The following is a 24,517-nucleotide window of genomic DNA, read 5'->3' on the forward strand; positions in this document are numbered from 1 at the left end:
TATAATGATAATAAAAACAACACATATAATTTAAGAAATAAGGCTGAGGCTGCATATGGTGCCTCATGTCTGTAATCCAAGCACTTTGGGAGGCTAACACAGACGGATTGCTTTGAGGCCAGGAATTCAAGATCAGCCTGGGCAATACAGCTGAGACCCCATTATTACAAAACAAATTTAAAATTAGCTGGGCATGGTGGCGCATGCCTGTAGTCCTAGCTATCCAGGAAGCTGAGGCAGGAGAATCACTTGAGTCTAGGAGTTTGAGGAGGCAGTGAGCTGTGATCGTGCCACTGCACTTCAGCCTGGGAAACAGAGTGAGACCCTGTCTCAAAAAATAAACAAATAAATAAATAAAACATTCCTATGAACAACAATGACAAAGACAGCAGAAAAATTCCTTTCAGTTAGAGGGCAAGGCACTCACATTTCTAAGTACCTCCTCCTATGTGCCAGGCCTTGGACTTGTGTCATATTATTTCATGCTCACAATAGCCTTGGGAGGGATGTCTCTTCTCGTAGCTCCAATGCCTTTCCCCTGCCCTCACTTTCAGCCCATGGTCTTGCTTCCTATTTCATTGAGAAAATGAAAGCAATAAGAAGACATCTTCCATACTCTCCCACTATTGCTTCTACCTCCTACCTGCGTCCGTGTCTGTAAATTTGGCTTCCCCTGCTATTATTACAGATGACTCACCTGTGCTCCTCTCTAAGGCCAGCCTCCGCACTCGTGCTGCAAGTCCAATGTCCTTTTGCTACTCAACGTTTCTCCGCAAGTCTTCCCTCTGTGTCTCACGTCATCAATTTCCCTTGCTATTGGATCATCCCATCAGCATATAAAAATGCTATAATATTGCCCACATTAAGAAAAATTATCGGCAGGGCACGGTGACTCATGCCTGTAATCCCAGCACTTTGGGAAGCTGAGGCGGGCAGATCATGAGATCAGGAGTTTGAGACCAGCCTGGCCAACATAGTGAAATGCTGTGTCTACTAAAAATCCAAAAAGATAATTAGCCGGGGCTGGTGGCGGGTGCCCCCAGCTATTTGGGAGGCTGAGACAGGAGAATTGCTTGAACCTGGGAGGCCGAGGTTGCAGTGAGCCGAGATCATGCCATGCACTCCAGCCTGGGCGACAGTGTGAGACTCTGTCTCGAAAAAAAAAATTCTCTCTTGAGTGACAGCCCCCTCCAACTATACTTCCCCCTTTCTACACCCGCTTTTGCAACAAAACGCGAAAGAATTGTCTATATTCATTGATTACATTTGCTCCTGTTTTCTTTAAACCTCAGTAGTCAGCTGTCACCCTACCCTGGTCCATTGAAATTGTTCTTATCCAGCTCATCGCTGACCTCCATGTTACTAGTCCAATGATCAATTCTCAGTCCTCATCTTGCTCAACCTCTCAGCAGCCTTCAATGCAACTGAAATAGCTGACACTTCTTAAAATGTTTCCTTCACTTGACTCTCAGTAGTCTACACAATCCTGGTTTCCTGCTACATCGTAGGCCGCACAGTTGCTGCCTCCTTTTGCTGATTAAAACCTGCTCTGATCCCCAGGGTTCCATTCTCTGCTCTCTTTTCCTCTGTAAATATGAATCTCTTCCTTGAATTTCAGATATATAGATAGATAAATTATAAATTGATAGACATATCATATGAATCAAACTGAATCAAAATTAAACTTCCTCTTTCCCAGACCCATGTTCCCACCACTGCCTTCCTCATATCAGTTAGTGGCAATGGCATTCTTACCATTGCTAAGGTTCAAAACCGTGGTATCACCCTTGAGGAATCTGTCCCTTTCACTCTGCATCTAATCTATTAGCAAATGTTGTCTCTTCCACCTTCATAATACATCCAAAATCCAGTCACATCTCACCACCTCCACTGCTACCATCCTGGTCCAGGCCACCATCATCTCACTCCTGGATTTTTTCCTCCAAACTAGTCTCTTTAATCCCACCCTTGACTCTCTACATTTACTCTCAACACAGTAACCAGGGCAACCTGCTAAAATGCAAATCAGATAATGTCACTCCTTCCCATCTTACTCAGAATAAAGGCCCATGTCTTTCCAAAAGCCCATAAGAATCTGTATAATCTGGGTCTCTGTTTCTTTCTCCACCCTCATCCTACTTCTCTCTGCCTTCTCACTCTGCTCTTTCCATAGTGACTTCCTGGCTGACCTAGAACACACCAGGTATGTTCTACCTCAGATATGTGTCTGGCTGCTCTCTCATATCCCCAGATTTTTGCACAAATGTCACATCCTCAATGAGGCTTTCCCTGATCGTCCTGTTTAAAGTTGCTTTTTGCCCCATGTCCCCTTTCCTTGCCTCATTGTCTCTATAACACTTGCCACCATCTGATACACTACTTAGTGTACCTTTCATTTGCTGTCTAGAGTGTAAACTCCATGAGGCAGGGTCTTTTGTCTGCTTTGTTCACTGTTATACCCCTAAAACCTGGATCAGTGCCTCGCCTAAAAGAGGAACTCAGTGAACATTTGCTGAATGAATGAATGAATAAATGAATGAATGAATGAACTAGCAGTGATTGAACAAGATTCAACAGCCTACTCAGGGCTTTAAAAATATGCCACTAATTATAGGCACAGAAAGAAAATTAGCCGTAAGCATTTCTTTTCTGTTCCCATTAGAACCTCTAATGAGATTGCACGGTTGTTATTATTTCAAAAGCAACAGCTTTCCAGTGTTTAACAATGTGCTAAATGCTTTTGCTGTTTGTTTCCATTCCTTTTTCCCTAACGGGTAAGGGGATTCGATGGCTGATTTCCCCACTCTAATCACCATCGGGAGGCTGGTTTTCCCTATGGCACTTGGCTTCTCCCCTGCTCAGATTCAGCCAGCACAGAGTCAGTTGATAAAATCTTTGAGCACCTACTGTGTACTGTGTGTAGGGTTCTCTCTTTGAATCGTTAAGTCTATTGCGCACCATGAAACATAAACCAAGCGTTGGTGACACAGTCCCAGTTATCTCACTCGGAGGAATTTTTGGGGCCAGTGTCCCCAATGCTAAAGCAGGCCCCATCTCTGCCAGAAGATCTTTGATGCCACATGGGGCAATATAGAGTTTCCCAAGCTCTTCTGCAGAACTCTGTATCGGTGTCAAAACATTCTAGGCCCTCCTTGCATGATAATGGTCACTTATCTAGTGATGGAGGCTACAGATGGTGCTTACTGCGCATTTGGAATCACAGACTCCTTACAATAACTGAAAATGTCAGTGTCCACAGGCCCGGAAACGCTGATGTCACTGGAAAGTGCATTGTTCTTAGAGTTCAAAGACCCAATTGCACTCTTGGTTCCACCACCTACTGTCTGTGCCTCCTAAGGCAAGTTACTCCATCTTCAAAGGTAATTTTCCTGTCTGTAAAATGGAAATATGAAACCCACCTGTGCTAAGGTTGCTGTGAGGATCAACTGAGACTCGTGTGAAGGAGCTCATAAACACATGCAAGGAAGAAGCATTAGTGAACCCGTTGTCTTCAGTCTCTCCTCTGAGTGCTCACCTGCACAGTTACTGCCATTGAATTACCCTTTTGGCCTACCTCTTTAGAAATATCAACCGAGGTTAGGTTGCAGGGGTTTTCTCCATCTAATTCTCTTTATTTTGCAAGCTCATTAAACATATGCTGAGAACAAATTTACTATTAGGCTGTGAATTTCTGCAGGGCAGTGACAGAGTCTCCTCGGTTCTGCTGCTCCAGAAAGGATGTGCAATCAGCGCTGGGCCCAGAGCCCACCTGCTTCAAAGGAGCCCCAGCGGCTTGGGGTCAAAGGGAGCGCCCACCTGTCTGACTGAGAGCATCCCAAAGAGGGTCTGAGAGCAAGGTTTCCCTTCAGGTCACAGACTAAGAGGAATTTTTCCTTTTGCTTCTCCAAGCAGGCTCACTTCCTTACTGAACACTTTTGCCAGCTGCTTTCAATCCTAATATTTTGGCAGCCAAACAGCATGCTGTTCTGCAAAGGAGCTGGGAAACTGTTAATGATCTGATATGAACAGCCTCCCAGCTCTCCCGGGCTCCTGCTCAGAGCCCAAGGTTGACGGTGGGACATGGGGCCTCTTAGCATGCTGCCTTTTACTCCAACCAGAGAAGCCCCTGGGCCTCACGCATTACAGCCCCACCCCCATAACACCAACTCCATGTATGGGGGGAAACCTGGGCGCCTCTGTCTCTCAGGATCTGCTGCTCAACTCTGGTTGAGCATGATGCAGAACCTTAAACACCCCCTCTTGGAAATGACACCATTCCGGCCTCAGGACAATGCTTCTCCACATCTCTTAGGTCCTTGAAACAAAAGATGACTGCGTCTGAACATCAAGAGTTGTGGGTTGTGGAGTTTCCAGTGTTGGAGATGGACATTATTTCAGAATGTGTGTCAGCTGGGGAAGGGGAGGTGACTGCTCAGCAGAAACACTTGGGTGAAAGAAAAGACAAATATGTTAACATGTCAAATTCTTCCTCTGCCATAGCCAAGAATGCAATCAATTCTTGCAAAATTCAGTATACATTGCATGTCCATTTTCTTGCTTTTCTTCATGTTCCCATTTGTGATTCTGGAGTTACCCATAAACTAGTGTAGAATTCACAACAATTTCTATAGCAGTTAAGGAACCTTTTGCAACATTAAACAGTTTATAAAATCCGTGTGTGTGTGTGTGTGTGTGTGTGTGTAGCCGGGGTTTCTCAACCTTAGCACTATTGACATTTTAGACCGGTTCCTTCTTTGCTGTGGGGCTGACCTAGAATGTTTAGCAGCATCGCTGGTCCCCATCCACTAGATACCAGTAGCAAGTTATGTCAACCAAAGACGTACCCAGACGATGCTCTTGGGAAGCAAAACCACCCACTGAGAACCACTAGACATAGACATATTCATAGACATAAGTGCATGAAAAGTGATGCTGCTTCTTCACACTGGCAATGACAAGGATCTCACACACTAGAATTTTGCTTAGTTTTATTTAAGTAATTTTGATTAAAAATTTTCACATCCATTAATTATAAAAGTATTTCACTCAATTTTAATAGGTACATTTTCATACAATCAAAGAAAATTCATTTTTTGAAAACATGAAAAATGTACATTCAAATGGTTTACCTTTAGTTTAATTTACACTTTATGATAAAAATATGTTAAAACTTTGGACATTCTGAGTACAATCACATTTTTCTAAACTCCAGATCAGTACCATCAATAGAACGCATATGACATGAATATCTTGATTATATAACAACATAATTTATGATTTTGCTAAAATAAAAACATGAAAACTAAAGTCCATGGATGAATATGTAATAGTTTCTGAATGATGTATGTATTTATTTCATTACACACCCCAACATCACTGGTCCATCAACCAAACACCAAGACATGTGTAAGAATAATTTAATCCAGTCATCTTTGATATTTGGCTGAATTTCAGTCACATAGAAACTGTAGTTTTTGGACATATTGTGTATTTTGCTGAGGCATGTTTATCAAAGTAGGAAGCTAGAATATATTTTATTAAATCATTTATTCTCTTCGTTTATGATATATGGTCCTTGGGCCTTTGCTTATCTTTTGCCAGGAGGCTGGCATGCATGAGGACCAGGTCTCATCCACTTGACCTGAGGCCTCAGCCCAGGGCCTAAAATGGGACTGTGCAGGCACTGAGCCCAGCATGGGTTGGGGGCGGGGGATAAAGGGAGGATGGGGCTGGTTGATCAACCACAGGCCTGAGTTGCAGGCAGGCCCTGAGCAAAATGGTTAAATAGGTAAAGGCGATTATTCCCTTACTGGGGGCTTCCCTAGCCCACCTTAGATTCCAGGTTCCTCATGCCCTACCCCAGTCAAGGCTCAGAATTCAATCCCAAAGTACAACTTGACCCATGTACCATTTATTCATTCAACAAGTGTTCATGGATCTCTTCCTCTTCTCTAGGTACTAGGCCAGGCCATGGGATATAAAAGTTTCTGCTCTAAACAAGCAGGTCATTTCAAGAGGGAGAAAGGCCTTATCAATCCCCACTTATTCTATCTCCTTCCCTTTTTATCATTCTTTTATCCCTAAGTCATAATAAAGGGGAGAAATACATATTTAGGAATCATTGTATTTGTTAAGTAGCATCTTCACTTTTTTATAATCTTGCTTTCTGCTGTGCTAGGCAATAATTAATTGAATTTAATGCCACAGGGGTGAAATTATTGAGCTCCTGTTACCTGACAGACGTGAACTGTCCTCAGGGAACCCAAAGATTCAGGGAAAAAAAATGGTGCCTGGGCTTAAGGATGCCGCACACCAGTAGAGGCAGGCAGTTAACTAAGAAACTCTCTTATTCTGGGCTAGGGCTGCACAAAGGGTTTGCATGAAGAGTAACAACAGAGGAGGTGGGAAATGAACTTTTCCTGGGGGATTTAGGTGAAGCTTCACCAAGGGCGCTATTTGAGCTTAGTCGTGCAGGGTATGCAGAACCCCTCCAGGCAGAGGTGCAAAAGGACGAGTAGAGGAGGTAGCCCTGGCAAATGCACCCTTGGAAGGGACAAGCCACTAAAGCAGGGAACCAGCCCTTGGCACAGAGTAGGTGCTCCGTGGGTTCTGGTTTCCTTCTGTTGTATCCTGGCCGAGTGACAGTGCCTGGTTTGTTCATGACAGAGCTTAAATTATTCCTAGAGATGTAACACCCTAGCCGCAAAGAGCAATTGTTCCTAAGATTTTCTGGCCCTCAGTGCTGGAACTCTGCCTTTCGGCAACCGTCAGAACATTCAGAGGAGCAAGGACAAGAGCAGGAGGGGAGGCTGAGGACACCCTGGCTCATTAGTTAATGAGTGGCATTGACTGGCTACCTACCCTCCCAGGGTGATTGTGGAAATCAGAAGAGATAAAGAGTGTGTGTGTGTGTGTGTGTGTGTGTGTGTGTGTGTGTGTGTGATGTGGGAGAAGATACCAGAAAATATCACCCTTGTCTAGGAACTCATACAAGTTTGGGAGAAAAAGTTACCTGTGAAATGCATGAGAAGTGACTTAGGAACTTGGAAAGTTTTCAAGCAAAGCACCAGCAGCTGCATCACATGGAGAGACTTCCACAGGATAGAGGATTGTGGAATGAGGGGAGGGACTCCCATGGGATGGGGTTAATCGGGGCATGGCCTCCTCGAGAAAATGCTTGGGGACTGGTCAGAGAGAAGACAATGTTTCTGGGCAAGCAGTGCACCAGAGCAAGTGAATAGGCGAGGTGTGTGGGAAGGACAGCAAGCAGGTGCAGTCAGGTGACAGGGACACTGTGTGGAAGGGCAATGGGGAAAAGTGCTGGAGAAATGAGAATTACGGCAGTGAGGAGGCTAAAATAGTAGCTGGAGGAGCCTTCTTAGGAAGGCTGGGCTGGGGACCATTTAAGATCCACTCCAACCCTGTGACCTTCCAGCAGACAGTCCCACTGTTTCAGATGCCCACCTTTTCCCAGCATACGCCGATTCCCCGCTCCTGGGGTACATCCCAACTGGTTTAAATTAAGCTCAGTTATACCACTGCCTTTGGTTGAGTGTGGCTCTGTAATCAGGTCCCAGCGAGTGAGCCATACAGGTGATATGTTTAAAGGTTCTGGGAAGAAATAGTCCATCTTTCTTCTGGGCAGGATGTTGATGTGTCTGGATGTGAGACCTGAAACACTGCAGTGATCCAGCCTGAGGAGAAAACCAATTTAGAGAGGGGCAGAGCAGAGAGAATCACAGCGGACAGGAGCTGGCACCCTGCACTGGCAGCCTCCCCCTCCTTTGGGATTTCTTTTTTTTTTTTTTTTTTTTTAAGAGACAGGGTCTTGCTGTGTTGCCCAGGCTGAAGTGCAATGGCTCGATCTCAGCTCACTGCAACTTCCGCCTCCCAGGTTGAAGCAATTCTCCTGCTTCAGCCTCCAGAGTAGCTGGGATTACAGGCACAAGCCACCACGCCCAGCTAATTTTTGTCTTTTTAGTAGAGACGGGGTTTCACCTTGTTGGCCAGGCTGGTCTCGAACTCTTGATCTCAGGTGATCCACCTGCCCCGGCCTCCCAAAGTGCTGGGATTACAGGCATGAGCCACTATGCCCGGCCAGAATTTCTTATTACATGAGATGATAAATACTCTTTATGCCATTTGAGGGTAGGTTTTCTTCTGCTTGCAGTCAAGAACATCATAATATCTATTTTTAATTATCCAGGCCAATAATAATGGGAAAGTTATAATTCTAGACAGAGGAACCCATCAAAGACACATGATCCATGCAAGTAGTGACAGATGTTTCAGCATGATTAATGCATGAAGTTCAGGATGTCACGTGGCTAGAGATGGAACCAGAGGTGCAGGCAGAGGCCAGGTCTCAGAGAGATTTGTATACTTTGTGGGGAACCTGGCCTTGGGAATATTTGGGATCCATTGATGAGAGGATTAAGTTGCCCTGAATAAAAAGTCAGCAACCCATAGGATTGCTGAGCAGGAAATAACTAGGATAGTGTAACTGAGGCTCTGCAGAGCATAGAGATTCAGGAAAAGGGCTTTGGTGAGAGACCAAGGTTTAACCCACAGTTCTACCACTGATGAGCCGTGTGCCTCGAGTACACTTCCCTCAATTTTATGGAAGACAAGTCCTGTTCTTCAGGGTGGTTGTAGAGCCTGTGAGCGCTGCCTCTGATGGCCTGCACCCTCTGATTGTTGTGTAAACACTCACTGACACTGCAAGGTGCCAGACGCTGTGCTGGGGCTGGGTGCAACGTCATAAAGGGCCATTTCTGCCATCAAGGCGGGCAAGGCCTCCAGGAAGGACAACTCACGAGAAGGTAAACGTCAACGTGATGCGCAAAGCGCTAGGTAGAGATAGACCCAGGTTGTCAAGAGAGGTTTTTTCCCCTAAAATGTAAAGAACAAAAAGTCCAATGATGGCAAAGGTTCAGTAAGTTGCTGACTCAGTTGGCAAGGGGAGCCATTCCCTCTCTGCCTGTTCCCACAACTCACTGAACACCAATTCTTTCTTTAGCTTGAGACTTCCTCAGCTCTTCCGTGGGACCAGCTGTGGGAAGCCAGCACCCTCCTCCCACCCCATTCCACTGTTTCCTGCAAGGTCCCTGTATTGACCCACCCATTAGGGTCACTTCTGAGGGACGCTTTTCCAGCCTGCCACTGGGGAAGGCCTGGCATCTTTCCCAGGTCCTATGGCCTCCTGTCCTCTGTAGCCCTGAACACAAATTTCAGGCTAGCTTTCCTATAGAGCAATCACACCCTGCTAAGAGGTTCTCCAAGCCCATGCCTAACCAACCTGCATCTGAAACACAGCCATTCTTGGATGGAAACAAGGCCAAGATTAATTCTTCTGCTCAGGACCAAAGCATAACCTCTGGAAAGGATTCTAGAGGCTTCTTGGAATCATCATCATCTCAGCACTCTGCAGTTCCATGGCACCATATATCAGTCTACAAATCTGCCACACCAGCAGTCGTTGAAATTGGCTCATGATTCTGATACTTCTGCATCGAAGCTGCCACAAGATTCAGTGGCCCTCTTCAGGAGTCCCAACAGTCCGCTTCCCCAGCATTCAAAGCCATTCCTCACCCTCACCTTGGAAAGCACAGCAGGGTGACATTAAGCACTGAACCAACTTAGAAATTTTTTATTTTAGTATAGCATGCATACAGAAAAAAAATGCATGCATCATAATGGCATAGCTCAACAAATTATCACAATATGAATACCCATGTAACCACTGCCCAATGTAAGGAACAGAACTTTGCCAGCTGTGGAGGAGCCCTCCTCGTGCCCTTTCCTATTGTCAACCACACTCTGCCCATCAAAGCCAACTTCTAACATCATAGAAGTGTTTGAACCAGATAAGCACTAAAGGTTTTAAGCAGGGAGGAAATATCATCATATTTGTCCTTTGGAAAACACTTCCTGTCTAGGAAGAGAACAAGAGGCTGGGAGGCGAACTGGGAGTCTGTTGCAAAGACTGTCATTGCTGGGACCAGAAAAGAGGCAGTGAAAGCGGAAGAAAGGAAGGAGGGAGGGGAGGGGAGAGGAGGGGAAAAGAGGGGAGGGGAGGGGAAGAGAGGGGAGGGGAGGGGAAGGGAGGAACAGGATGGGAGCAGGGGGTCATAAGGTCAACTTTCTGCCAACTTGCCCACTCTCTTAGTGGTGCTTTACTGTGGTCTGCAGATTAATTAAATGACCTTAAAAGCCTCCTACCCCCAAGCCTGAAAGTCTTTTATTCAAACCAGTCATCTGGAAAGCAAGCCTCCCACTGGTGCTTAATTCACTCAAGGAAAGATTAGAAGAACCTGGTTACCAAGCTTTGAAAAGTTGCTCATAAAATTCAGCAGGAGCCTGCAATCCTCAGAGACTTCTATTTTTACCAAAAACACACACAGAGAAGTGGAGAATTTTCAAATGAATTAGACATGAGATTGATCTTTTTATACAAAAGGAGGGTGAAAAGGAACAGTGATGCTGTTTGAACTCCCTGACACCCCACACACACACACACACACCGCCCTGCATTTCCCTAAGCTGCCTTGACTTGATGGTGTTGGTGAGACCTGAGCTCTGCCCTGACCCAGGCACAGACCATGGTTGGAGCCAGGGTTTTCTCAAGACCTTGAACACAGTACACAATCCCCTAGACAGGGCCTGCTTCCACTCTAAGAGGAGATGGCCCGAAGTGGCTCCCCAGCCCCACCTGAATAAGAACAACATAGACTGGGAATGACTGTTGGTGTTGAGGAGGCTTAAAACAGGACATGCTTTGGGAGAATTGGGGGGATCTATCTTGGGCACTCGGCTGGTGAGGCAAAGCTCTGCAGTCAGCAATTATTTTCAACCCATCTTGTCCTGTAAGCATCAAGCTGTGGTCTTCCTCAACAGTAATTTGTCAGCTAGCTAACACCCTTATCTTTAGCTATGGTCATTCAAGAACTCCTTTTTAAATTTAATTTTTATTTATTTATTTATTTTAAGAGACAGGGCCTTGCTGTGTCGCCCCGGCTGGAGTGCAGTGGTGCAATCACGGCTCACTGAATCCTCGAACTCCTGGGCTCAAGTGATCCTCCTGCCTCAGCCTTCCAAGTAGCTGGGACTACAGGTGTGTACCACCACACCTGGCTAATTAAGGACTCCTGATTTCCTCTTCTGAGCTGTGCGTCAATTAGATCTGCGATTGTTACCCGTTGCTCTGTGGATCCCCAGGGGTTCCATATAGGTGTCTCAAGAGCCACTGAGGAGCCAGCACTCTGAGCCCCTACACACTTCAACGACAGAAGCTCCACTTCTAAACTGGCCTTGAGACAACACAGCAATCCTGTCATAAAGCTTTGTCAGGTAGGCTTATCCCTATCTTCTTGGCTATCACAGAGTAATTAAAATACTAATTTGTGTACGGTTGCCCTGTAGGAGAATATAAACCTGAAAAACGATTTGTTCTTCAAAGGACTGGACAGGGATAACAAATTCAAATCTTAATGAGGCCATACAGGTAAGTCAGAGAGCAAACTGGGCTGCTCCAAGATGATAGCATGTGCTAGGGTCTTTGACAAAACAGAGTGTGCATCCTCACCTGCAGCCAATTGCCACCATGTGAAAATGCAGGCTTAAGGATGCCAGACCTTCCAATGCTTCCAGAGAAGACAGATGTCACATTTGTCTGTGAATATCCGGACTTCTAAGTCTCCGCAATTAATTCAAATTTTTAGAAAACAAAAACATGTGTAGTCACTCGTGCACAGTATGTGAACCATGGACTTCTAGTTTAGGTCCACTGGGTGAATAAACCAGGATGCTAGGGAAGAGAAGGGTTTTAAAGGCTTAGGACTTCAGTGTTGAAAAGGGGAAGGCCTGATCTAGGGAGGTTGCAGACATAGAAACTAGGAAGAGAGGAGGAGTTGCAGGTTTCAGAGTGATGAAGATCTGAACCAACACAAGGGCAGCACCCATGGAGGTGGCATCTAGGAACAAGGGTCTGTGCAGACAGGGCACCAAGCATCAGAGCCTGGGGGATCTGGGGAAGGCCCCACAGCTGAGCGTGGCACCGGGGTGGTGGAGCTCCCAGCAGAGCTGCCTGCCCTTGAACGGACCACAAGGGCCTGGGCAAAGAGCAGAGTCCACACCAACCACCATCAGGGACCAAGGCCCTCACCTGTTTCCTATGCCAAACTTGCCTGATCCAAGCGAGGAGGAGAGAATCCCAGAAAACTAAGCACAGTTGATTTCCTCAAGCCACAATCAGTTTTGTTTAGAAAACAATGAAATGTGTCATTTCTTTCAACCTAAACGCCCTAGAACAGTGGTTCTTAAAGTTTAAGTTATGGATCTACAAGGGTCCTCAGGGCCCTTTCAGAAGGCCCTAGAGGTCAAAACTAATTTCATAATAATACCAAGATGTTGTTTACCCTTCTCACTGTGTTGCCATTTGCACAGATGTGGAAAGCAGGGGTGAGGGAAACTGAGGTCTCCCACCACGACTCAGGCACCACCCTGCATTCACCATCACTGTGTCCACCTCATATAATAAAACAGTGGCCAGTTTCACTTGAGAATGTTCTTGATGAAGCAGCAAGAATTATTGATGTTATTAATCGTGACCCTGGAGTCCACATTATTCTCTGTGACAATTGGAAAGTGAGCATGAGGCAGTTCTGCTGCATGCCCAGCTATGGTGGTTGTCTTGTGTCTTGAAGAAAAGCTCTGTGGGAAGGGTTTGAGCTGTGAGCTGAAGAAGCCCGTTTGTTATGTTTTGTTTTGTTTTGTTTTTTAAATAGAATACCGTTTTTACTTAAAGGCATCACTGATAGACAAAATGTGGTTACTCAGACTTACGTATTTGGCAGAATTTTTCTTTGAAATGAACAAAGCGAGCCTGTCATGTCAAAGAAATCAACCGACAGTATTTGTTGCCAATGATAGAATTTGAGCTTTCAAGCAAAAATTAACATTTTTTTTTTTTTGGAAAACTTTGTATCCACTACTGTAAGTTTGACTGTTTCCCAGTACTTAAAGACTTTTCTGATGAGATTGGTGGTGAAATTAATGAATAGAATTTATGTTGTATACAGAAAAACATCAATATTTGGATGACCTATAGAACTCATTCAAGCAATATTTCCCAGATGACCAATGAATCATGTTACAAAATAATGCATGGATAAAAGACATTGCAAACATGTAAGATAGGCTAATGAATTTTAATATACTAGAGAATGAAAAGTTCATTGATGTGATTTTAGATTTTACGTTGCAACTGATCTTAGAGTAACTACTTCTTGTGGGGTAGGTATGATAACAAAGAACATTCATACTTATCCGAGAAGGCTGTTAAAATACTTTCTCTTCTCCTACTGTACATGTATGGAGGCCAGATTTTCTTCATATACTTCAACCGAAACAACATATCCTAACAGATTGAATGTTATAAGCCAGACATTAAAGAGAGTTGTAAAAATGTAAAACAGTACCTACCACTCTTTTCACTTGATATTTTAACTTTGGAAAATATAGTTATGTTTAAATAAAAATACATATTTATATGACTACCTAATGGGCTTATTTTTTCTTACAATGAATTGCTAAATACATATTTTTAAATCCTCAATTTCATTTTGAATACAGTAAATAACTGTGATATACATAAATAGCTTGGGGTACTCAATAATTTTTTAGAGTGTAAAAAAGACTTTGATACAGAACAAGTCATTCCTGTTGTACTCGGCTTCTCTGGAGAGCCCAGAAAGATCAAAGCCTCATAACAGGAAGAGTGAAGTGCGGGCTGAGTAGAGGTTATGATTTGCAAATAAAATTCACTTTCATGTAGATGATAGCATTTTATTCTCAACCCTTCTCTAAGGGGCCAGCAGAATCTTTCACAGATAAGGAACTGAAACTCAAGAAGTAAAATACCTCGTGCCAGAGCCAGCTCCCAGGTAGGCCAGGCAGGATTTACACCCAGGTCCTCTGACTTCAGACCCAAAGCCCTTTCTGCTCACATGCACATTATCTCTGCACCTGAAATGGGCCTTGGCCCCTAACTTTTCCTTTCTCATCTTTCTTTCAGTTTGGTCTCATGGGCAGTGTGAGGCTATCTTAAAAGAGGAATTAAAATTCTTTTCCTACTTCAAAAATTCTGCAATTGACCATAGCAGCTTTACTCACAGCCACAGCCCTGTATGTCATGTGGCCCATCTGTTCCCTGCCTGTGACTGAGGAACCAGAGTGGTCACTTGACTTAGAGGCAGGGTCATCCATAGAATGCTCTGGGCCAGTCAGCTTCTCTCTTCCAGGATTTTAAGTTGAGAGACACAGAGGGTGTTGTCAATTTGATGGAGAATCTTGGAACTGAAAACTCAGGCTGACGCAGGGGCTGAAGTGGCTATTTGGGGAGCATTTGAAAGACGATTAATCAGAGGAAACTGGGGGTGGGTGGAGAGAAAGAGAGAGAGAGAGCAAGCAAAAATAAGTCACTGTTGGGGGACAGAGAAAGGGTCTAGGTCCCTGACTTAGCAGTCCCCAGTTGTAATGGCTGCAAGACCCAACTATACCTCTTTTTCTCCCAAAGCCCTGAGGTGGCCATGATGTGTCTACAGTTATCCCTCCCGGCCCACTGGCTTTCTAGTAGTGCCCCTCAACTCCCTGCAACACTCAAGGCCTTGGGATCTCTCTAAGGCTCACGGGTCCACTGGTGCTCATGGCAATGCTTGAGGACCATCTGTATGCGCTCTGGTTTGTAGCTGCATCAGTGACTACAGCAGCAAAAGGGAGCCACACAAAGGTCATTCTATTGACACATAGTTCATTTGCTTTGGGGCCTTTTAGAACCAGACCCTACCTGGTTTGGGAGGCCGAGGAGTGTTTTCTCCACATTTGAATACAAGCTTTTTTCCCCCCTTTCCCTTGGAAACCATATTTTTTCCTTCATTCAAGTAAGAAGCACTGTACTCAAATACGCTCTCAATTTTATGAAAATTACTTTAGATGGGATTTAGGATCAGATGGATGGATTTCATTTCAGAGGACTTATTGGTTGAAAAGATCTTATCCCTGGCTCTGAACATAAATCTGTTTCCTATATTTATCCAAGGCTTTAAAAGCCACCCTCGTGAGGTACCAAAAGCTAAGGAACTCTGACTTTGGAAACGTGTTGGGCAGAAAGTCTAACATTATGGAATGACAGAAAGATAAGGCAGTGTGTCCTGTGTCCTCTTATCAAGTGCCAAGTGTGCCCTGTTAAAGTCCAGACTGGCTCAAGTTGCTTTAATTGTCACCTTTCTCCCCCCACTTCCAGCCTACAAACTGCTCTGGCAAATCTCCGCTGGAACAGCACCCCTATAAACACACACACGCACGTGCGTGCACACACACACACTTACCAGCACTGTGGCTCTTGCCCTCTTCTTTCTAAGCATTACAGTAATAATGACATGAAGTGTTTGCCTGAGCTGAGTTATAACAGAGTGACTATGGCTTGGCAAAGCTTCAGTAAAAAGGGCACTGCCGTACCCAGTTGGCAGGAGTGCAAACTGATACAAACTTTCTGCAGGGCATTGGCAATATGTATCAAGAGCTTTAAATGGGCTTGTACATTTGACACAGTGATTTATTTCTTTTAAGGAAATTTATCCAAAGGTAAATAGTAATGTTCCTTAAAGTAGGTTTGTATTAGCAAAAAATCAGAAGCAACCTAAAAAATGTCTAACAGCGAGGAATTAATTAAAGAAAGTGTCATATAATCTGATATGTGTGGTCATTAACATCTTATCACCAAAGACTACCTAAGAACATGGAAAATCGCTTATGATAAATTTGTAAAGTGAAAATTTAGTGTATAAAAATCAATTTATAAATTATCCGGCTGGGTGCAGTGGTTCATGTCTGTAATCCCAGCACCTTGGGAGGCCAAGGCTAGTGGATCACTTGAGCTCAGGAGTTTGAGACCAGCCTGGGTAACATGGCGAAACTCTGTCTCTTCAAAATATTTTTAAAAAAAAACTTAGCTGGGCATGGTAGCACACACCTGTAGTCCCAGCTACTTGGGGATTGAGGTGGGAGGATTGCTTGAGCCTGGGAGGCAGAGGTTGCGGGGAGCTGAGATTGCACCACTGCACTACAGCCTGGGTGACAAAACACGACCCTGTCTCAAAAAAAAAAAGAAAAAAGAAAACCCATTAACCAAGTGCATAAAAACGGTACGTATAACTTATAAATATATACATAATTTATATATAAAAATTTATATTTGTGGTATAGTTTTATATATCTATGTGTATATCTATGAAAGTTAATAAAATAGAATTATAATAGTAAATGTAGATTTATGCATGAATTTTATGTTCTTCATATTCTTATATATTTTTCCAAAAATTTTATGACTATATTCTACTTCTATAATTAGAAAATAATAATGTTAAAATAATTTTTTTTAGAGGCAGGTTCTTGCTATGTTGCCCAGGCTGGAGTGCGGTAGCTATTCACAGGCATGATCTTAGTGGACTACCCAGCCTTGAACTTCCGGACTCAAGCAGTCCTCCCACCTCACCCTTCCCAGTAGCTGGGACTATACGTACGAGCCCCCAAAAATAACTTTTAAATTAAAACAAAACCAAAATGCTTACACTGGGGTCATGTGACCTTTGGAAAGTAATGCTATCTCTCTGAGCCTCACTTTCCACCTCTGTAAATTGCCAAATAATGCCTATCTTGCTTTTCTAGAGGGTGTTGTGCAGACTAAAGTCAATCAGATAAAATAAAAATATAACACACCAATATATTATTATTGATGACATAGTTTTCAATGTGATCTACTTAAAATGACAATCACCACAGCTAAAAACCTTTTCTGGACTCCACATGGGAAGCAGGATAAAACCTCAGCTTTGTGCCCCAGCCCCAGACCCTGCTGACTCCTTTGCCTCATCTCCAGTTCTTTTTGACTCAAACCTTAAGCTTCAGCAACACCAGTGTAGACCTGTAGCCCCCTAAACACTGTGATGTTTCTCTCCTTACCTTCCATCTTCTGTCACTCTGCCCACACTGCCTTTCCCTACCTTGTTCACTGGGCTCCTAGGTTTTCTTCTGCATCATCTCAGGCACCCAGGAAGATTTCCCTGCCTCCTCCAAGATAGTTAATTTGCCCCATCTGAAAGCAACTGAAGCTCCCTGGTACCGCTCCACCACTGCACTTACCATGCTGCATTGGACGTTCCACTTAGCGCATCTCCTGACTTAGCTGCAAACAGCTGGAGGGCAGTGACCTTCTCTCTTTGGCTGTTGGGTGCCCAGCATGGCGCCCAGCCTTACCAGGTACTTTGAAACAGGACACTAAAGCTTTGCAGTTTTGGATAAAGAAATCTGTAACTACCAATAAAACTACTCCACACCCAGGGCCACTGCATAAGGTTTTATAGATTGTGCATTGCTCAAAGGCATCTGGTTGAGGAGGTAGGTAGGATCTGAAGTTCAACCCACACCTGGCTTGCTGAGCCACATGCCTTGGCCTGGGCTTGCATCAGCCCAGAGCAATGGGAGCCTTTTGTTCTGCAAAAAGGCTCCATTGACCCCCGTGCTCGACTAGGGGTAGCCACAAGGCTGTACTCACCTATAGATGTAGTAGGCTGTACCCACCTAATTCCTGCAGAGGCTCTGTGTGGGCTACCCAAAAGGCAGAAAAGAGATGACTCACAGGGACCGTCATATCCTCACAGATCAATGTTAACCAATGCAAAGCTCACTTGTTAGAAGCAAACAGAGTTTGTACAGAAAGATTGATTTAATATCACATCTTAGCATTGAAATATTTGTAATTTTCTAAATTGTATTTACAATATACCTTACAGTATAGCCCACTTTGTCCAATAGAACTTTCTGGAATGACAGAAATGTTGTTTGCTTTCCAATACAGTAACCACCAGCCACATGAGGCTATGAGCACTTGAAATATGGTTAGTATGACTCAGGAAGTGAGTTTTTTATTTTATTTAATTTTAATTAATTTAAATACTCATACATGGTTAGTAGCTATTTAATACTATATTGAACAGTGCAGGTATAGACAACATTTTCTTAAATTTTAGTGTGCATAGCAATAATCTGAGTACTTATCATAAAAATTGATTCCCAGGCCCCTTCCCCAAGGACTCAGAGTCAGTAGATATGAGTGGGGCCAAGGAATTTGCATTTTGAACCAGCACCCCAAGAACTTCTCATACAGGTTGACATTTGGACCACATTTAGAGTTATTATTAAATGGGTTTAGGGTATCTTGGAGGAGTTAGTCTTAGGCCATTTTTTGACTTAGAATATTTTGGTCCCTAAGCTACAATTTCCTATCCTAACACCCACTATGGAAGTTGTGGAATGAAAGAAGTGCTTCCTAGAGGCAGTTTTTCTTGCTTTGCTGAATTGACATGGACAGCTGCAGACAGCTCAGGTCTGCAGCTCCCAGTGAGATCAATACAGAAGGCAGGTGATATCTGCATTTCCAACTGAGGTACCCAACTCATCTCATTGGGACTGGTTAGACAGTGGATGCAGCCCACGGAAAGTGAGCCAAAGCAGGGTGGGGCATTGCCTCACCTGGGAAGTGCAAAGGGTCAGGGAATTCCCTCCCCTAGCCAAGGGAAGCCGTGAGGGGCTGTGCCGCAGGGACTGTGCAGTGAGGAATGGTGCATTACAGCCCAGATACTACACTTTCCCATGGTCTTCGCAACCCACAGACCAGGAGATTCCCTCAGATGCCTATACCACCAGGACCCTGAGTTTCAAGCACAAAACTGGGCGGTCGTTTGGGCAGACACCAAGTCTTGGGCAGCTAGCCGAAGTAATTGTTTTTCATACCCCAGTGGTGCCTGGAATGCCAGTGAGACAGAACCATTCCCTCCCCTGGAAAGGGGGCTGAAGCCAGGGTGCCAAGTGGTTTAGCTCAGCAGATCCCACCCCCACAGAGCCCAGCAAGCTATGATCCACTGGCTTGAAATTCTCGCTGCTGGCACAACAGTCTGAAGTTGACCTGGGATGCTTGAGCTTGGAGGGGGAGGGTTGTCTGCCATTACTGAGGCTTGAGTAGGCGGTTTTCCCCTCACAGTGAAAACAAAAGCACTGGGAAGTTCGAACTGGGCAGAGCCTACCACAGCTCAGCAAAGCCACTGTAGCCAGACTGCCTCTCTAGATTCCTCCTCTCTGGGTAGGACATCTCTGAAAGAAAAAGAGCAGCCCAAGTCAGGGGCTTATAGATAAACCTCCCATCTCCCTGGGAGAGAGCACCTGGGGGAAGGGGTGGCTGTGGGCACAGCTTCAACAAACTTAAACATTCCTGCCTGCCAGCTCTGAAGACAGCAGCGGATCTCCCAGCACAGGGCTTGGGCTCTGCTAAGGGACAGACCACCTCCTCAAGTGGGTCCCTCACCCCAGTGCCTCCTTACTGGGAGACACCTCCCAGCAGGAGTCGACAGACACCTCATACAGGAGAGCTCTGGCTGGCATCTGGTGGATGCCCCTCTGCGATGAAGCTTCCAGAGGAAGGAACAGGCAGCAGTCTTTGCTGTTCTGCAGCCTCTGCTGGTGATACCCAGGCAAACAGGGTCTGGACTGGACTTCCAGCAAACTCCAGCAGACCTGCAGCAGAAGGGCCTGTTAGAAGGAAAACTAACAGACACGAATAGCATTAACATCAACAAAAAGGACATCCACACAACAACCCCATATGAAGGTCACCAATATCAAAGACCAAAGGTAGATAAATCCACAAAGATGAGGAAAAACCAGTGCAAAAAGGCTGAAAATTCCAAAAACCAGAATACCTCTTCTCCTCCAAAGGATCACAACTCCTTGCCAGCAAGGGAACAAAACTGGATGGAGAATGAGTTTGACAAATTAACAGAAGTAGGCTTCAGAAGGTGGGTAATAACAAACTCCTCCAAGCTAAAGAAGCATGTTCTAACCCAATGCAAAGAAGCTAAGAACCTTGAAAAAATGTTAGAGGAGTTTATAACTAGAATAACCAGTTTAGAGAAGAACATAAATGACCTGATGGAGCTGAAAAACACAGCACAAGAACTTCGTGAAGCATACACAAGTATCAATAGCTGAATCACTCAGGCAGAAGAAAGGATATCAGAGATTGAAGATCAACTCAGTGAAATAAAGTGTGAAGATAAGATTAGAGAAAAAAAGAATGAAAATGAATGAACAAAATCTCCAAGAAATATGGGACTATGTGAAAAGACCAAATCTACATTCGATTGGTGTACCTGAAAGTGACTAGGAGAATGGAACCAAGTTGGAAAACACGCTTCGGGATTTATCGAGGAGAACTTCCTCAACCCAGCAAGACAGACCAACATTCAAATTCAGGAGATACAGAGAACACCACAAAGATACTCCTTGAGAAGAGCAACCCCAAGACACATAATTGGCAGATTCATCAAGGTTGAAATGAAGGAAAAAATATTAAGGGCAGCCAGAGAGAAAGGTCGGGTTACCCACAAAGGGAAGCCCGTCGGATTAACAGCTGATCTCTTGGCAGAAACCCTACAAACCAGAAAAGAGTGGGGGGCCAATATTCAACATTCTTAAAGAAAAAAAATTTCAGTCCAGAATTTCATATCCAGCCAAACTAAGCTTCATAATCGAAGGAGAAATAAAATCATCTACAGACAAGTAAATGCTGAGAGATTTTGTCACCACCAGGCCTGCCTTACAAGAGCTCCTGAAGGAAGCACTAAATATGGAAAGGAAAAACCGGTACCAGCTACTGCAAAAACATACCAAATTATAAAGACCATCAACACTATGAAGAAACCGCATCAACTAATGGGCAAAATAACCAGCTAGCATCATAATGACAGGATCAAATTCACACATAACAATATTAACCTTAAATGTAAATGGGCTAAATGCCCAAACTAAAAGATGCAGACTGACAAGTTGGATAAAGAGTCAACACCCATCGATGTGCTGTATTCAGGAGATCCATCTCACATACAAAGACACACATAGGCTCAAAATAAAGGGATGGAGGAATATTTACCAAGCAAATGGAAAGCAAAAAAAAAAAAAAAAAAAAAAAAAAAGGCAGGAATTGCAATCCTGGTCTCTGATAAAATAGACTTTAAACCAACAAAGATCAAAAAAGACAAAGAAGGGCATTACATAATGGTAAAGGGATCAATCCAACAAGGAGAGCTAACTATCCTAAATATATATGTACCCAATACAGGAGTACCCAGATTCATAAAGCAAGTTCTTAGAGATTGTTACAAAGAGACTTAGACTCCCACACAATAATAATGGGAGACTATAACACCCCACTGTCAATATTAGACAGATTGATGAGACAGAAAATTAACAAGGATGTTCAGGACTTGAACTCAGTTCTGGACCAAGCGGACCTAATAGACATCTCCAGAACTCTCCACCCCAGTCAACAGAACATACATTCTTCTCAGCATCACATTGCACTTATTCTAAGATTGACCACATAATTGGAAGTAAAACACTCCTCAGCAAATATGAAAGAACAGAAATCATAACAGTCTCTCAGACCACAGTGCAATCAAATTAGAACTCAGGATTAAGAAACTCACTCAAAACCACACAGCTACACGGAAACTGAACAACCTGCTCCTGAATGACTACTGGGTAAATAACGAAATTAAGGCAGAAATAAAGAAGTTCTTTGAAACCAAGGAGAATAAAGAGACAACGTGCCAGAATCTCTGGGACACAGCTAAAGTAGTGTTTAGAGGGAAATTTATAGCACTAAATGCCCACAGGAGAAAGTGGGAAAGATCTAAAATCAACACCCTAACATCACAATTAAAAGAACTAGAGAAGCAAGAGCAAACAAACTCAAAAGCTAGAAGAAAATGAATAACTAAGAAAAAAGCAGAACTGAAGGAGATAGAAACACAAAAAACCCTTGAAAAAAATTACTGAATCCAGGAGCTGGTTTTTTGAAAAGATTAATAAAATAGATAGACCACTTGCCAGACTAATAAAGAAGAAAAGAAAGAAGAATCAATAGACACAATAAAAAATGATAAAGGGAATATCACCTCTGATCCCAAAGAAATACAAATTACCATCAGAGAATACTATAAACACCTGTATGCAAGAGTATAAATACTCTTCTAGAAAATCTAGAAGAAGTGGATAAATTCTTGGACACATACACTCACCCAGGACTAAACCAGGAAGAAGTCAAATCCCTGAATAGACCAATAACAAGTTCTGAAATTGAGGCAGTAATTAATAGCCTACCAACCAAAAAAAGCCAGAGACCAGATGGATTCACAGCCGAATTCTACCAGAGGTACAAAGAGGAGATGGTACTATCCCTTCTGAAACAATTTCAAACAATAGAAAAAGAGGGTCTCCTCCCTAACTCACTTTTATGATGCCAGCATCATCCTGATACCAAAATCTGACAGAGACACAACAAAAAAAAAAAGAAAATTTCAGGCCAATATCCCTGATGAACATCAATGCAAAAATCCTCAATAAAATATTGGCAAATAGAATCCAGCAGCACATCAAAAAGCTATCCACCACAATCAAGTCAGTTTCATCCCTGAGATGCAAGGCTGGTTCAACATATGCAAATCAATAAATGTAATCCATCACATAAACAGAACCAATGACAAAAACCGTATGATTATCTCTATAGATGCAGACAAGGCCTTCAATAAAATTCCACACCCTTTCATGCTAAAAACTCTCAATAAACTAGGTATTGATGGAATGTATCTCAAAATAATAAGAATTATTTATGACAAACCCACAGCCAGTATCATACTGAATGGCCAAAGCTGGAAGCATTCCCTTTGAAAACTGGCCCAAGACAAGGATGTCCTCTCTCACCACTCCTATTCAACATAGTATTGGAAATTCTGGCCAGGGCAATCAAGCAAGAGAAAGAAAGAGTATTCAAATAGGAAGAGAGGAAGTCGAATTGTCTGTTTGGAGATGACATGATTGCATATTTAGAAAACTCCCTTGTCTCAGCCTAATATCTCCTTAAGCTGATAAGCAACTTCAGCAAAGTCTCAGGATACAAAATCAATGTGCAAAAATCACAAGCATTCCTATACACCAATAATAGACAAACAGAGAGCCAAATCATGAGTGAACTCCCATTCATAATTACTACAAAGAGAATAAAATACCTAGGAATACAACTTACAAGGGATGTGAAGGACCTCTTCAAGGAGAACTACAAACCACTACTCAAGGAAATAAGAGAGGACACAAATGGAAAAACATTCCATGCTCAGGGATAAGAAGAATCAATATTGTGAAAATGGCCATACTGTCCAAAGTAATTTATAGATTCAATGCTATCCCCATCAAGCTACCACCGACTTTCTCCACAGAATTAGAAAAAACTACTTTAAATTTCATATGGAACCAAAAGTGAGCCTGTATAGCCAAGACAATCCTAAGCAAAAAGAACAAAGCTGGAGGCATCATGCTACCTGACTTCAAACTATACTACAAGGCTACAGTAACCAAAACAGCATGGTACTGGTACCAAAACAGATATATAGACCAATGGAACAGAACAGAGGCCTCGGAGATAATGCCACACATCTACAACCATCTGATCTTTGACAAACCTGACAAAAACGAACAATGGGGAAATGATTCCCTATTTAATAAATGGTGTTAGGAAAACTGACTAGCCATATGCAGAAAACTGAAACTCGACCCCTTCCTTACACCTTATACAAAAATTGACTCAAGATGGAGTAAAGACTTAAAGGTAAAACCTAAAACCATAGAAACCATAGAAGAAAACCTAGGCAATACCATTCAAGACATAGGCATGAGCAAAGACTTCATGACAAACACCAAAAGCAATGGCAACAGAAGCCAAAATTGGCAAATGGGATCTAATTAAACTAAAGAGCTTCCGCACAGCAAGAGAAACTATCATCAGAGTGAACAGGCAACCTACAGAATGGAAGACAATTTTTGCAATCTGTCTATCTGACAAAGGGCTAATATCCAGATCTACAAGATACTTAAACAAATTTACAGGAAAAAAAAAAAAAACATCAAAACGTGGGCAAAGGATATGAACAGACACTTCTCAAAAGAAGACACTTACGTGACCAAGAAACATATGAAAAAAAGCTCATCATCACTGGTCATTAAAGAAATGCAAACCAAAACCACAATGAGATACCATCTCAATGCCAGTTAGAATGGCGATCATTAAAAAGTCATGAAACAACAAATGCTGGAGAGGATGTGGAGAAATACGAATGCTTTTACACTGTTGGTGGGAGTGTAAATTAGTTCAGCCATTGTGGAAAACATTGTGGCAATTCCTCAAGGATCTAGAACCAGAAATACCATTTGACCCAGCAATCTCATTGCTGGGTATATACCCAAAGGATTATAAGTCATTCTTCTATAAAGACACATGCACACATATGTTTATTGCAGCACTATTCACAATAGCAAAGACTTGGAACCAACCCAAATGCCCATCAATGATAGA

The sequence above is a fragment of the Papio anubis genome, chromosome 1, assembly GCF_008728515.1.
Source record: "Papio anubis isolate 15944 chromosome 1, Panubis1.0, whole genome shotgun sequence".
Classification (NCBI taxonomy): Eukaryota; Metazoa; Chordata; class Mammalia; order Primates; family Cercopithecidae; genus Papio; species Papio anubis.